At 42.1% G+C, this 12,967-nt stretch overlaps 1 protein-coding gene across 13 annotated transcripts in view; it reads right to left on the bottom strand.

Annotated features, from left to right (window-relative positions):
* LOC111841820 (disabled homolog 2-interacting protein-like) overlaps nt 1-12,967 on the bottom strand; it is a 213,930-nt gene that overhangs the window by 59,600 nt on the left and 141,363 nt on the right. The window contains exon 1 of one of the 13 annotated variants that reach the window (XM_023807880.2): nt 4,197-4,682. The exons of the other annotated variants lie outside the window; for them this stretch is intronic. The gene's annotated coding sequence lies outside the window, so the exon portion shown is untranslated. Of the gene's footprint in view, nt 1-4,196; nt 4,683-12,967 lie in introns of those variants that run through there. 13 annotated transcript variants of the gene reach the window in all.

Genomic DNA, 12,967 nt, shown 5'->3' with positions numbered 1-12,967 from the left:
AGTTGATTGGGTGCAAACATTACCTATTAGATAATGTTTTCCAGCAGTTCCCCACAGTTCAATTAGAATTGTATTGTCACAAATAAAAATTACTATGTTTGTTAAGTTGTGAAACACGAAAACCATCAGCTCATCAGTGACTAGGTGTAAAACTCATTGAATGTGAACTACTGTAATATTAAGTCATAGCAAGAGTGAGTAAAACATAAATGTGTAAAACTGGATGCCGGCGAGATCTTTGCTTAGTTGGATTCTTGTTGACTGCCATTATATTCAAACCTGAAATGTGCGACACAAAGACATTAATGTTCTTTAAAAGGAGAATCACCTGGGCTTGTCAGCAGATTCACAGAGGGCAGGGAGGAGATGTGGTTATAGTACTGCTATGTGTCTATAATAACATCTGCGGAAGTCATCTGCCAATGAGAAAATGTGTCTGGGAACTGAAATTCTGTACATAACAGGGAGGGGGGGGGGGGGGTTAAAGAATGGAATAATTCATTAATGAACAATGTAGAGTCTGTACTTAAAGAATGACATGACATTTCTGTCCGTGTTTACCAGCCTATTGCATATTTACCCTACTTCATATAAAGTGGTTTTATCATAAGCAAACAACTAAGACTGTGTTATTTACACCTGGCTGGTTAAAAAGTAACCAAAATGCCAAGCTGAACCCTACACACGAATGACATTTGCTCTTCCTTGGGCACCATGTTTAATTTTAATTACACTGAATTCATCAAAGCTTATGGTAGAAACCATCATTGATTTAATATTATATATTTTATGATGCTATATCACATGAAACACTTTTATACTTATGTTGCAAAATTACTTTACACATTAAAATACTATAAATAGAATACGTTTCGGTACATTTACAAAAGGAAAGGGCAAGTATTATGAAGAAATCTAGAGGGCCACTCTGTACGACTTCATTAAATCAGCTCCAAAGATATATCATTACACAAAGTAAACAACTACATACAGTATGAGTACCATTGTGGCATCACGCCTGTAGTGTCTGAGGTGTGAATCCTGCTGTTGTGCGTGTGGAGTTTGCACGTTCTTCGCCGTGTTTGTGGGCTTCCTGTACTCCGCTTTCCTCCCACAGCCCAGAGACAGGCAGGCAGGTGTATCTATCATGTCCCCGTAGTGTGAGCATGTCCCTGTGTGTCCCTGTGTGTCCCCCTTGTCCCCTCACTACAGCCTTGGGCCCTATTCTGCCTGGGATAGGCTTCCTCTGGCACCTCGGTCGACCTGTCCAGGAAAACTGGATTAATAGAATTATAAGTAAATATTTAACATAGCTCAATTATGAACAGCAGAGAATGACTGGCTTTATTTTTTATTTTATTCAAAAGGACACAGCAAACACTCTATTTACTGGAAAGAGTTAGGAGAACCAAGTAACTGTCAACAAATATATCTTTCTCAATCCTTCCATTGTGGCATTGATCATTTGTAACTGCTGGTAAGTATGCTATCACGTTTCCAAAAAAGAAAGTTTCCTTGTTTGTTAACGAGGTAGCAGCTAGTGTAGCAACAGAGTACAAAGGTTGTGACGATAAAAAAATTATCATTTTTAAAGTGTTATTGTTTTTGATACATTGTCCAGCTGCACACAGACAGCACTGCATCATTATGCCCACAATGTTGGACTAGACATTGCTCTGTATGGGATCAGCAGACTATGTTAGTACAGAAGGCAGCCTCTGTACACTGCAAAGCACCATAGTCTGTTGCTTCACAGATTCTTATCGCCTTCTAAACATGCCTGTTGGGATACATACAGTTCATCTAGCAGTGTTGTCCTGTTCATGCTATCGTTGCTATTTCTGCTCCCAGTGGTGCTGTGTTTTAATATACAGTTGGCTTCCGTATTTTCTGAATACATATGGTATGTATCAGCAGTTTTTGCAACTGCTCATTCAAGCCCCTGCTTAGTTCAAATGAAAGTCTTCCTTTAACACCTTCCCATATGAAGCACTAATGGTGTTTTTCGATGTTTTCACGCTCTTCGCGACAATTAATTATTTCATTTTACGGGTGTGAATTTTTTTTAATGAACAAGCCGGTTCATTTCATGAGGTTTTCATACTGTAATGTTACTCCCTTCCTCTTCTCTCATCCTCCGTCTGTATAACACTGCTGATGCAATCAGACCTGAGCTTAACCAAATAACTGGAGAGTGAAAGCTAAGCTCCTCGCTTTGGGTCTAGCTGTCACTGCTGAAGAAAAAGCCTAGAATCATCCACCAAAGGAAAACAAAATCAATCAAACAAAACTTCAAAGGTCAGCGGGCGAAAGCAAACTATATGCTTAGAAGCCATTAAAATGATTCTGAGATACACTGCAAGCACACCGGCTGCAGCCCGAATTTGTAAAAAAAAAACAAAAAAACAGACAAATAGGGGCCTCATCCTCATATAAAATGAATGAGCCCAGACATTCCCCATTCCCAGCATGCATCAATTTTCCAGTTGGTGTGAAGCCTCACAGACAGCCAAAAAACAAGTACAGAGAAAACGCAAACTGTGCGAGATTCCCTCCACTGAACAATTACAGAGGCAAACACACACAACTCCATCTGTATTTTCTTTATATCTGCCATAGCATCCATTGAGATAGTAATTATCTTAATTATCTGAGTAATTATCATAAGATGAGCCTCTCTTGTGCCATTCAGTGTTGAAAATAAAGACCATGACATTGGCACTGTATAATGAAGACCACTAAATGAAATTAAAACTGATGTAACTGTAATGGCACTCTTTTTGAATAACATAGTGTGTGTGTAGTATTTTCTGAATAATTATTGAACAATACATATTTTTATAATAACGGATTACACACGAACAAAATTACACATATGTGCATAGAAATAATTGCATATTTAGAAGAGATTTATTCATGTTTTGGTCTGTTATTTCTGTTCCAGAATGTTTTCTGAGATATTTTTTAGAAATTTTGCGCTTCTGTCCCGCAGCAACCCAGCTCTACATCCCTGCCCTGTTTGTACAGCTCTGTTTGTGGATGAGTGCAGCAGAAACAAGCCCGTTATTCATCTCCCACCCTGCCCAGGTCTAAGCCCACGCCGACGTCAATATCTGACCAGGAGAGCTGGAGTCTTTGGGTCACCAGGTAACTTGGAGTCAAAGCTGCACTCCTTACTCACCCTAACAAAAGGGCAAAAGAGCTGGGTAGTTCCACAGGCTTCTTGCAAAACCAGAATGCGCTTGTGTCATTTTATACATGAATGGAATACAGAGCGAGAGGCGAGTGCCTGGGTGGATGCATAAGCACGGCCTGGAGCTACAGAAACATCAATAACCTGTGACGAGAATCATGAGACCATTTCTGCCGAGTACAAATAAATGGAGCACACATTCACAAAGAGTGACTGCAGAGGAGTAAACTGCATTTTCTTTTTCGATTTTTGTTTCAGCTGTCGACTGCAGGTCACAACACTGCCCCTTTTGTGAGAAAGAAAAAAGACGAGATCAAAGTAAAAGGAAGCTCAGCCTGGAATTTGCATGCCGAAAAGACACAGAGGAAGTGAACCAGTGCCCACGGTCACTCCACAAAATTATGACATTTTGTCTGCTTTGAATGTGAGGCACAGAGGGCCCTTTATCTCACTGCCCAGCATCACGCAGATTTACTGGCACATAAACACCACAAGTTGCACATCTGCAAATGACCTCAGAAATGAAGAATCAGATGATTTTATTTTAGCATTTTTCCTTCTCGCCGACTCCCTACTGGTTTTCAAATAGCTATTAGGTACATCTTTCAGCATTATTTTTTACAATCAAGACTATCATAACTAAGAGTTCATGCTGAGTTTAATGTATTAGCATAAGTAAGGCTCAGTGACGTCAGCATCTACAATGGGCAGTGACTCCATCATCTACAGACCTTCAGAATGCTCAGGCACGCTCTACGCACACACACATACACACGCATGCATACACACACACACGCTCACACACACATGCACGCCCACACACACTCTCACACATGCACACACACACATACACACGCATGCATGCACACACACACAAACACACACATGCATGCACACACACATACACATAGATGCGCACACACAGACGCACACACACATACATGCGCGCACACGCACACGTACGCATCCCAGTCTATAAATGGACCTGGAGCGGAACACTCACCGAGCATTAAGTGGGTAGCTGGAGCCCTTTGCAGATGGACCGGGAAGCTGCAGCCTGCGCCAGAGGCAGCTCAGGGCTCCATGATCTGCCTGCCGCTTCCGCTCACGGAGAGTCACAGCAAAAGCAGGACTCCTCTGTCGGGTCGGCACTCTCTCCTGCTGTCCTGCCCCCCCACCCCGCAGAACGGAGCCACTGCCCTAGTTCCTCTCTTCCCTCAAGTGGGCCACTGCCTCCCTTTCTCCCTCCGTACTCCCCACCTTCAGAGCCGGACCTTCGCTCCTTGCCTGTCCTCCCCTCTCTCCTACAGTGCGGGCTACAATCTGTGCAGGGTGACAGAAGGTGAGGAGGGCGTGGCCCCGTGCTGGCCCCGCCCCCTTATTTCCCTTTGGGGGTGGCGGCCTTTGTCCAGTCATCTGTATTTGACGCTGGGGGGCTGCTCCCTTGGGTATTCCCAGCGGGGGAGGTCACATGACAGCTCTCTCACCAGGCAGTGATTATGTGGCCCCTGCTGGGAGGGGTGAAAGGGGGCTGGGTAATATAAGGACAGAGACCCCCCCCCCTCATCACGTTGCTGGTCCCACCACCACCTCTTCCAAAAAAAAATCTGCCTCCAGACAGGAGACAGAGAGCTGTCAGCTGGTGGCTCATGGCTGTTAATCCCGCTATCAGCGGTGCCGCACGCTGTCTGGGGGCCTCGCTCAGACGCTGGGCTGGGGAGATTTCCCACACGCCGCTCATTCCCCCGTTTGTCCGATGGCCCTCTGACGTAACGACGGCAATGATGCTGGCCGCAGAGCCGAAGGTGTCACGCCGAAATGTGAACCCGAAGGCAGAGGAGAAGCTCGCCGTTATCAGTGTGACACACACGCACACACTAATTAGCACCCGTGTACAAACAAGCACCTGCGAATGTCAATTACATGGGCAAAGTTAGAGAGGAACATGAGTAAAACATGCCCACGTCTGTTAACGCAAATGAAGTATATTCAAGATTTGACAGGAATTTCTCACCTGGGTCTATATAATCGAACACAAAATCCTGACTTTCTTTCCAAGACTCTAATGGCCTGCCCCCACTGGCATATGGTAACACACAGACCAAATGTATGCATTATGCACGCAAGCAGACGTTAGATAAAAGGCCTGCATATTTTGGAGGGTTGTCAAAGAAATATATTGAACACTAGCTCAGACAGTCATTTTTATTAAGTAAAAAGCCATTAAAAACCACAAACAGGGAGTTAATGGTGAAACGAAATGCTAATACAAAGAAAACCTGTTGGCAAAACAAGCGTCCATTGCATTTTGCCACCTGCAAGGTTACATTTTAATAAAATAAGGTAGCAAGAATAAAAGGGAAATTGCTCGGAACAGAGGGTGTGAAGAGCGTTGTGAGAATGGGGAGACACAGACCTGCCAGCGGACTAAACAGAACCCCAGTGCAGCACAGAGGCCCCCATTTATAAAAACTGGTGCAGTCCAATTTTTGAAAGTGTTTAGTGAAGAAGTAGGTCAGACTTTGCGCCGGGAGCTCTCTCCCTCGCTTTGCATTCGGAATCGTGCGCTACGCAGGACTCGCCATTGATCCTGGCTGAGTTTTCGACTTCTCAAAAGATCTGCTCCTGAGCTGATACAACGGTGACAAACTGCTTCTCTCTAAAAAACACATTCATAACCCAACAGAAAACTGAACATGACAAAATTTTCAATGTCAAGGAAATCAGGAGAGGAAATGGAGCCTCTGATCTGCCTCCAAGAATGATAAACCATAGAAAGCAGTATGGAAATGACCAGCAACCGAATGACCTGTCTGAAGGGCATTACAGTCTATCACATGTAGATGCCTAATGTACTGTATATATCCATCCATCCATCTCCTAACTACTTATCCTGGCCTGGGGGGGGGGGGGGGGGGGCTGGAACCTATCCCAGACCTCATAGGGCACAAGGCTGGGGCACAGCCTGGATAGAAAGACTGAATAGCTCCCGACCTAAATAAGTATCTTGGCATTATACATTCATTTTGAAGTGCTGCTGTAAAAGTTCAGCTGTTAAACCAACCTTGCCATAGCTTTGTGTTTAGCCCAGCCCTTCCCCCTTCCACTCTTTAGGTATAGCATTTGTGCCTCTAACCTCTGACTTTGTGGTTAGCCCAGCCCTTCCCCCTTCCACTCTTTAGGTATAGCATTTGTGCCTCTAACCTCTGACTTTGTGGTTAGCCCAGCCCTTCCCCCTTCCACTCTTTAGGTACAGTATAGCATTTGTGCCTCTAACCTCTAACTTTGTGGTTAGCCCAGCTCTTCCCCCTTCCACTCTTTAGGTATAGCATTTGTGCCTCTAACCTCTGACTTTGTGGTTAGCCCAGCCCTTCCAACTTACACTCTTTAGGTACAACATTTGTGCCTCTAACCTATGCCTCTAACCTCTGTCTTTGTGGTTAGCCCTTCCACCTTCTAAGCACGTAGTTTTAACTTTGACTTCAGCTCCCCTATTTTAGCCTGTGTGTTCTCTTTGTCTTATCTTAAATTACTTTACTTCTCACCATTTTCTTGCAGTAGTGGGTTAGAAGTTCTTTATTTTCATCCAGAAGGTTGTCGGTATGAATCCAACGACCAGCAGAGTAATTTTATGAACTTGAGCTACTTGAGCAAAGCACTCAACCTGCATCCTAATCGGAAGTGAATCTCAAACAGATGTCCGGGTTACAAATGTAAGCCACTCACTGTTGATAAGTATGCTTATCTTTAGAACACTAGTGATCACATTTTTGAGTTGTACGGACAGATTAGAAGATGTGCTTCACTGGGTCTCTCTGAAGATGCAGCTTCTCTTTAATTGGCTTAATGTGCAGTCGGTATTACTTCCCAGTCTCGGCTCCAATTGGGTCAGAGCAATCAGTCCATCGGGTGACCATAGCTCTGAAAACGGAGGCTCTTATTAGCCTTTCTGAGTATCCCACAGAGCCAGGTTAGACTCAATAAGGAAGCAGACTCTGTTTATCCAAAATCAGCTTTCTGACCTGACATGAGCTCTTGCAAGGAAATTCAGGGTGTAGTTGGGAATTATGTTTAAAACAACACAATTATCAAATTTGCTATTTTAGTAGCAGTAGTAGAAATGTACTTTCTATAAGTTTGGAAATATAATATAATTTTTATATAATATAATATAATTTCGTTTCAAACCTTTATTTTAACAATATATATATTATTCAATATTCTCTGTTTTTTATCATAATTTATATTTAGGATCCTGGAAATTCATGTTCTAGATCAGCTGAGATTGTAACAAATTTGCTAAATGCCCCACTGTTTTCAAATGGCATCCTTGGAGAACAATTCCCAAAACTTTCTCCTGAGTTGACCCAAAACAAGCAGCTTGACTTAAAGAATTAAAAGATGCTTTTAGACTCTCACATTATCTACAAAATGAAGGTCTTCTGCTAGTAATGTCTTTGGATGAGGAATTTAAAAATGTTTGGTTTTAATCCTTCTTAAGAGATAACATGAAGCACATCACCTACAGAGCACTCGCTATCATTGAAAACCATGTTATTTTTCTTGTAATCTCTAACCCCCCCCCCCCCCAAAGGCTAAACCACGCCATTTGTGCATTTAACAGGTACATATTTCATGGCCACTTTAATATTTATAAATATTCCTGAACTGGGTCCACATGACACTAAATAAAAACATATGGTCCAAGTGAAGAATTATGCAGATTAGTAGGAAGCAGACAGAGTTACTGGTAATTTCTGACTCCTTGTGGACTGACTGTAACTTTTACTCAAGTAACTTAGGTGACACTTTTTGCATATTTTCTTCTTTCCCAGTTTCCAGTCGTGTATCTGATTTTACTGTCCTCAGTGCCCCCCCCGCCAAACCCCACCCCCGCATGCCCCGACACCGCAAAAACAGGTGCAGATTCCCCTGACTCACTCCCCGTCTCGCCGGCTGCTTTATTTACCCGCTGCGGGTCACGTGACGCCCGAGCCGGCTTTACAGCGCGCGCCCCCGACTCCACCGCGCTGGTCACAGCGGCCAGCCTGCGCGGGCGTTACAGAATACTGCTGAGAAATGTTTAACGTTACGAGGAAAATAAACCAGAAACATTTTCACTGGTGTAAATAAAATGTAAAATAGAAAATAATGTAAATACCCATTATTATAAGCCTATTAATTCTCATTTTACTATTAATCTGAGACATTATTATAAATATTTATTATAAATAATAAATAACGAATACAATACGGACACAAAAGCACATCTACGTCAATGTTTAGTTTCGCAGTTTTTCTGACTAGCGACCCAGCTGCTCAGTGTCGTTATATCGACAATATCCTGAAACGTCCTTCACCCAGTGACTGAATCACAGTTTGCCCGTCCACAGACAGGCTCCAGACACCTTGTGTGTCATAGCTGTAAGCTCTCCAAATGCCAGAAGGTTATTTTCCATTTTTGCAAGGGCTGAAGTAAACAGCTAGAGTACATTTACGGCGTAGTGATGACATGAACACCGCTGATTAGTTATGATCCTGCCGGACAGGCTGTTCACAGAGCTCTATGTGCTCAGGTTATATGCTGATTTTATTGCTTAGCAGAAACCATCGTACCAAGCAAGGCACAGCCAGGTAGCTAGGAGGAACCACACAGATATTTTTGTCCTTTTTTACAGAGACTCTTATTTTATTTGACTAAAGAAGAAAATGTTTTGAATTTTTCCTCAAAATGTACCTTTCCAGATTCATCATTACATGTAAATTTGGACTTTCTGTAGTTTACAGGGAATCCTTTTACAAAATGCACAGGCACTGTACAATTGGGGTCATATTATGCTCGAGGTAACCCCAAAAGAGGTGGAAATCGCCCAGAAAGAGCTTTGAAAGATTAATGGTCGTGCAGCATGAAACAGGAAATGATCATTTGTGTGTGTGTGTGTGTGTATCATTCTGTGCAGCCACAGCCACAGTAATTGCAGCAGTATCGGTGCATGCAGACATAAGCACATAGTGATATTTGTTCACCTCACACATTTAACTGGTTAATTAAAGTGATAATCTGGGTAGTAAGTCGCCTCGTCCTGTATTCAAAAGCCTGAAGGTCCCTGGAAAACCAACATGAATCTTACATCTACGGCTATTTTGCTCCAAGGGATGAATGTGCATTCGTACGGGTAGCATGAGTCTTAAAGCACTTATGTAAGTCGCTCTGGCTAAGGGCGTCTGCCAAATGCTGTAAATGTAAATGTAAATCTGACAAAGGGATGCTTCTATAAGCAAACAGACTCCTCATTATGGGTAAAGGTCCTCTCAAACTTACATGGCATCTACTGGCACACTAAATTATAGCAATACCGCAAATTCTTACCAGATAATTAAACGTAACTAATTAATGAATGATGATTAACAGGGATGTTGATGATGCCCAAGAATGTTATTAATGATGCCAGAGTATCACGTGACTATGAAACGGGGAAATAATAGAATTCATATTTGTCAAGATGACAACCTTGCAAGCTGTGATAGTCTTAGACCACACCTCAGCTACAAGGCATCCTATAAAGAACATTCCCAGCATGATACTAGGCAATAGGGCAGAGTCTTATAGTCTCCGGTACCTACAGTATAATTAGGAGGGAGAATTTGCTGGATCCCAATTAGCTTCATTATTAAAACTGAAACAACTTACCATGAAACTATATCCAAATCAACACAAGCCTCTGGAAACACAGACTGATGGTAAACTGAGTATGGATTCATTGGAGCAAAGTAAAAATATTACACAGTACACATACTTGCGGGCACGGTATAAAATCTGCAGTTGAGTACAATAATGTTAAATTATTCTTAAAGTTAAATTCATTTAAAAATGAGGAGCTATATGGTGAATTCATGTTTTTTCATTTCATAATTTTTTTTATTTCTCAAATATGACAGAGGAGCAAACGGAAGTCATTCATAATTTCTGCATGCAATTAGCAGAATGCGTCAGCAGCTGGGGCATGGTAACAGATGGCGGCTTTTACTCTGCCAGCTATTCACTAAAGTTCAGATGTGGACAAAACCAACATGGCGCAAAAAGCAGAAAGCCAGCAGTTGCTGTAGTACATGGACGACGGCTCTGCTCTCTCCTGCTCTATCCCGCCGGAGTAACAGATGGAGTGAAACAATGGCAGCACAATCACAAAGAGGTCTAAGGGGTCCCCTAGACCCGATTCAGCCTCACAAGCTTATCTCCCTGGGATTTACCTAGTCTGCCAGCTCGGTTCCTGGCCAATGGGGACAGAGACAGTGCACAAAGCTCTCTACATATTCAAAGAGCTTCTGACAGGTGCTCTGCTGAATATTTCATACTACAGACAAAAATAGGACATGTTCAAAAAAAACTTACTGTCATGTTTTTTTCTAAAGTAAAAATGATTAAATAAAGTCTTCATAATACTGTTTCTATGACAACACTCCAACGTTACATATAGAGGAAATGGCAGAACATGATTGAGGCGGCTCAATGCTCATCCACTGATCAGCTGCCAACAACCGACCGCTAAAGAGCCACATAGTTCACACTGGACAAAGTTGCCACTCTAGTTGTGTGGTCATCCTGCTCAGGGCCACACAGCATCGCACGCCAGTGATACAGAAGCCCGGGACATAACATGGACTCTCTCCCACTATTGAATATGTGCATCGTGTCAGTTTGGAACAACGTTTTGTCAAAAACAATATGATTAAAAAAAAGAACATTATCCTATATATCAAATTTGATAATATTTTAATTTAGAGACTTGGTCCTATATATAGTGTCTTTTGTGTAGCAAAGGAACAAATCAACACAAACACCTTTGGTCTGCATGAATTAATTGCCTTATTTTTTCCCTGGGTTATAGAGAGAAAGTCTCAGTGACGGCATGGAATAGAGGGTGTCAGACGAACCTTATCCTACGCTCTGCCTCTCATCACAACCCCGCTTTCCATTGTCCTGTGGCCTGTTGACCTCCCGTATACATAAGCACCCCCTGAACCGGCAGCAAAATAGTCATCCCTAACAAAGACAGCCCTCCCTGTTTTTAATCAGAGTCACGGTGCTGAGGGAGTGTGATCAATCACTGTAATTCCACCGGGGGCCTATGGATTTCCTTGATAATTAGGAAATGAAATAAATCCACATCTTAATGCCTGCATCCCATCTGGTGAATGTTTTCAAATTTCCACTCAGTGGCATCAGCGCTGACTTTTATATGGGTGTTACTTCACAAACAGACGGATTAAATTCCAGATTGCGGAGGCATTTTGATAATGAAAGCAAAGCCTCACTGTCAATCTAATTAATACGCGAGATGTTTATTCCCTTGCTTGTTATCTAATTCGCAACATATTAAAGTTTCGTAAACAATAAATTACCTAATAGGATGTTTTATGGTTTGCAGTTAGGTACTCAGCGTATGTTTTGCACCAGCTCATGTAAACAGGACAGAAACCACATTTCATATGAAGCAGAATGCCAATGATTCTGAATCAAGGCACAGGCCATGTTAATGAAGTCATAACAAATGCTGTTTTCTTTCTTTCATATCCTCTGTTCCTACTGGCACAAGGATCAATTGCTGTTTTTTTTTGTTTAGAGTCAACATCTTGTCCTTAATTATTTATTCCTGTGCTCCCCATGACTTATTTTTGTGGTTTAAATCGCGGCTCTCAGTGGGAGGTGCTAAGTCTACTTTAGTACCATAGATATTTCTATTTTTCTTAATTTAGTGGCTTTTTACCAAAAGCAACTCCAAAGCACCTCACGCAGTCTGCAGTTGCACATTTTACCCACAATACCCTTCACCCATATACACACTGCTGCATATTTCTTACTGAATAGGTTCACCCTGAGTATATCCTCACAGTTGCAGCGGTGGTGCCTCTACTGTGACCGGCAACCTCTTGATCATAACCTGAATTAGGCATAAAGAGGATCATAAATCACTCAAACACTAAATTAGCCTCTGCCCAGTGCAATAACCATTGTGCCAAAACCAACATCAAGTCTGAAAGACCTTTTTTGTTCATGTAATTCCGTTTCCAAAATGTACTCTTCGTAACTTACTATATAGCTGGGTTCAACTGTCAGTCAAGAGCTGGCATTATATAAATCAGATTTAATCTAATACATTATCTCAATGGAACTATGAAATGGGGTCAGTATTTTATGATAATATCACTCCTTGGTATGTATATCTGCATGATTAACAGACAGAAATATTTTCACTCTGTCCTGTCATTTCTTTTTACACTTTAGAATGTGGATATCCAGGCACACCTTTAAATCTGAAAAATAAAGGCTGCAATAATTCACTTCAAGAATAACATCGACTTCCAGGTACTCAATGAAGGAATGTTCCGTGCCCTGCTACAGCACTGGGCAAAGCGATAGCTTAGCAACAGGAGAGAAAAAGAGCGGGTAACAGAATCATTCAAGCAGATGGCGTTTTGCTCCCCTGCTTTGCATTGCTAGGGCATGCACTCCTCTGCACTAAGCATTCCAAGGGTAAACTGAGTAAGAAATAGTACAATGCACACTCCAATGAGTGAGAAGGAGATTACAAGGACACAGAGAAATAAAATATATATAGAAACTGTTTTTTTTCTTCTTAAACAAAGACCAAGCTACAGAGGTTCTTATCGGTCTGTATTTATATCCTCTAAGGCAGCGTATTATCTATCTTCAGTGTTGAGATTGATTTGTGCCTCCAAATTGACACATATAGTCTTTCACAGTGACTGATT

This window comes from Paramormyrops kingsleyae, chromosome 7, assembly GCF_048594095.1.
Source record: "Paramormyrops kingsleyae isolate MSU_618 chromosome 7, PKINGS_0.4, whole genome shotgun sequence".
Lineage (NCBI taxonomy): Eukaryota > Metazoa > Chordata > Actinopteri > Osteoglossiformes > Mormyridae > Paramormyrops > Paramormyrops kingsleyae.
Note: the sequence above shows the minus strand (reverse complement) of the source record. Positions and strands in the feature narration are given on the sequence as shown.